The sequence below is a fragment of the Alexandromys fortis genome, unplaced genomic scaffold, assembly GCF_014885135.2.
Source record: "Alexandromys fortis isolate MF-2015 unplaced genomic scaffold, M_Fortis_MF-2015_v1.1 scaffold_221, whole genome shotgun sequence".
NCBI lineage: Eukaryota > Metazoa > Chordata > Mammalia > Rodentia > Cricetidae > Alexandromys > Alexandromys fortis.
This window is the reverse complement of record NW_026068096.1, coordinates 1,558,410-1,562,166: the sequence shown is the minus strand read 5'-3', so window position 1 is coordinate 1,562,166 and position 3,757 is coordinate 1,558,410.

Genomic DNA, 3,757 nt, shown 5'->3' with positions numbered 1-3,757 from the left:
ACAGCAGGTATCCCCGACTATTATATAAGGTCCAGGGGCCCAAGGTCAGGTGACAGAGGGTAGACGTGCTGTCTTCTGCACACTTGGGACAGGGAGATGAGCAGGGTTCTTCAAGGACAGCCCAGGGCTCTCTGTTCAGATCTATCTCTTTATGGCCTGGTGTGGTGCACACCTGTGATCCCAATCCTAGGGAGGCAGAGGCAGGAGGATCTCTGTGATTACACAGTGTTGGGCCCGGGGTGGGACACACAAAGATGGGGACAGGCCACCGAAGTCTAGTAAACCAGAAGCAAACTTTATTCCCGAAACCAGAATCCAGGAAAAATAAAAAAATAAAATAAAAAATCTCCATGGGGCACAAAAAGCTTCTCAGCTGGTTGAGACCACAGGCTGTGGCAAAGGCCGGTTTCTTTTTTTTTTTTTTTTTTGGTTTTTCGAGACAGGGTTTCTCTGTGGCTTTGGAGCCTGTCCTGGAACTAGCTCTGTAGACCAGACCAGGCTGGTCTCGAACTCACAGAGATCCACCTGCCTCTGCCTCCCGAGTGCTGGGATTAAAGGCGTGCGCCACCATCGCCCAGCAAAGGCCGGTTTCTGAGCCCACCTTTTATACTAGGGCGCCAAGCATTAGGTCTGAACAAAGGATTTTTTACAATCTCAAGAAAAAACTCAGAGACAGATTGCCTTGCTTTACAATCTCCATTAACAGAGATTTTAGTTAAACTAGAGCCGGGCGGTAGTGGCTCTACTACCACACAGAGCAATGGGCAAGCCTGAGCTCGGCAGATAGCTTAGCGCTCACAAAGTCCTGGGGTCCATCCTCGGCTCCATGTAAACTAGGCGCGGTTTCCAGGGAGAGTTGTCATCACTGCATCACAGAGGGAAGGCAGTGATGGTGGGACCCACATGGATTGCCACCTCCTCCAAACCCAAGAGCTGTTTCTGTGTGATCACTTGTTGGCACTCCTGCAGTGTCTCAGGAACTCAGGACTTCTGAATGCCCACCTTTGTGGAAGGCAGGCAGGGCTCTGGCGGGTCCCGACTCCCGTCTGTCTCTGCCCCCTTTATGAGCAGGTCCAGCTCAGACAATGCCTCACCGTCCTGCACCGCAGCCCCAGGGCTCAAGACTGCCGCTGAAGGTCCTGTGACGTCCCATCTGTCCCTGGCTCTTGATCTCTGGTCTCTGCCTCTGAGAGCTTTGCCAGCTCCGTGCCAGGCGCCGCTGTGTTCTCCCGTGGAGGAGGCTGGCTGTGTCTTCGCAGGCCCTTTTCATCTCCTAGCCTCTGGGCCTCCCTCGCCACCCCCAGGACTAATTAAGGCATTTTCCTAAACAAGGCTGGCTGCATCTCAGAAAATGAGTTCTGAAGCCAGCTGGTGAAATGAATTCCCTCTCCTATCTTCTGTCGGAGTGGAATGAGTGACAGTCGGGCACCTGCAGCAGGCCAGTGGCCCGGGAAGCAGGGGACCTCAGACTGGTGATTACATGCCATGTAAGAAGTGGCCCATCTGTGTGGCTAGGCTGGCCAAGGCTGGTGACCAACACCCCCAGGCTCAGTGACCAAAGACAACTAAGGGTATGTTATTTTACTTTATTTTTTTTTTTTTAAGTTTTGTTTTGAGACAGGGTCTCAATTAGCCCAGGCTGGCCTCAAACTTAAGTAAGTAGCTAAGGATGACATTGAACTCAACTGGCACGCTAGGGGAGTGTTTTCCAGGCCTTCGTACTGTGTGAGTGGTCCTTGCCCACCCAGCTTCGGCCACTAATCATTCTGTCCTTAGGGCAAATCTTCAGGAATGAGAAATTCTGGCTTTGCTGGACTTGATTTGGTGAAGGCGTTTGTCAAACTAAAGGCAAGATGAAAGACAGGAGCCAATGTGGGCAGTGCCGCTGCGGTGTGCACTGTGGTGTGCTGTGCAGTGGTGTGCACTGTGCACTGCGGTGTGCACTGTGGTGTGCGGTGTGGTGTGCACTGTGGTGTGCACTGTGGTGTGCTGTGCACTGTGCGCTGTGCACTGTGGTGTGCACTGCGGTGTGCACTGTGGTGTGCTGTGCAGTGGTGTGCTATGCACTGTGCGCTGTGCACTGCGGTGTGCACTGTGGTGTGCTGTGCAGTGGTGTGCTGTGCACTGTGCGGTGTGCACTGTGGTGTGCACTGCGGTGTGCACTGTGGTGTGCTGTGCAGTGGTGTGCTATGCACTGTGCGCTGTGCACTGCGGTGTGCACTGTGGTGTGCTGTGCAGTGGTGTGCTGTGCACTGTGCGCTGTGCACTGCGGTGTGCACTGTGGTGTGCGGTGTGGTGTGCACTGTGGTGTGCACTGTGGTGTGCTGTGCCACTGCAGCCCCAGCATACTTACACCCCACAGGTGGCTAAGGGGATGCTTTCTCTTACCTTGGCTCTGTGTGTGCACGTGCACGCGAGTGTGTGAGTGTGTGTGTATGCATTGTGTGAATGTATGCATGCAAACCACGTGTCTGCAGCTGCCGTGGAGGTCAAAAGAGGAGAGAGGCATCATATCCCTGGAGTTAGAGTTACAGCAGCCGTTGGCTGCCGGATGTGAATGCTGGGAGCCAGACTCAGGTCTTCTGCAAGAGCTGCAAGAGCAGTATGCAATTAGCCAAGCGCTATCCCTCCACGTGCTCAGTGCGCTCTCTCTCTCTCTCTCTCTCTCTCTCTCTCTCTCTCTCTCTCTCTCTTTCTCTCTCGTGTATGCACGCGTGTGTGCGCGTGAGCCAACACCCATGCACAGAGGCCAGGAGATAATCTCCGTGTTGTCCACCTCATGTTTGGAGACGGGGTCTCCCACCAGGTGAGCCAGCTCCAGGCACTGCCCTTGGTCTCTGCGGAGCTGAAGCACACCTGGCTCTGCACGGGTGCAGGGATGAAACCCAGGTCCTTGTGTGCACAGCTAGCACCCCAGCTCCTGAGCTGTCACCCCAGCTCTTCCTTCTTGTTAACTGAACAGCCAGCCCACCCAGTGAGCACCCAAGGTGGCCTCAGTGCTTAGCACTGGATTGTACTCGGACCATGTTGATGGGGTTACAGTGCCCACCTGCTCTGCCCTGGGTCCCTTGCTCAAGTTTTACAGATGTCCAATCACAAATGTGTGCAAGGCACTAGTGCTGATGTAGGAGATTCAGTTCCCAAGGGGCTGGACAGTCACTCACTATCACAGAGTCTTCAGAGGACCCAACAGGAAACGATTAGCAATTGAGGTCAAGGTCTGGGTTACCCTGTGCTCAGCTCTGGCAGATCTGTTCACTGAAGCGAAAGAAAAGAGTAATGGGTAAATGGGTTAACTAGGGACCAAGTTTGGTTAGCAGGTGAATGGGTTAACTAGGGACCATGTTAACTTGTTAACAGGTGAATGGGTTAACTAGGGACCAAGCTAACTGGTTAACAGATAATAAGTGGATCAACCATGAACAGGTTACTAGGCTACTAGGTGGATGGGTTAGTAGTTGGTTAGCTAGTGACTGGGCTGGAGGGGACCGAGCCAGCTGGGAACTGGGCTAACCATGTCTTGTTCTCACTGCTTCTGCCTGGCTGGGGAGTGTGAACCCACAGAACCAGCCTTGTGAGAGACCTGCTCTGCCCACACCTCCACCGCTCAAACACACCCTCCACTCACACACATACCCTCCATCGCTCACACACACACCCTCCACCGCTCACACACACACACCCTCCACCGCTCACACACACCCCCTCCACCGCTCACACACACAACACACCCTCCACCGCTCACACACACACACAC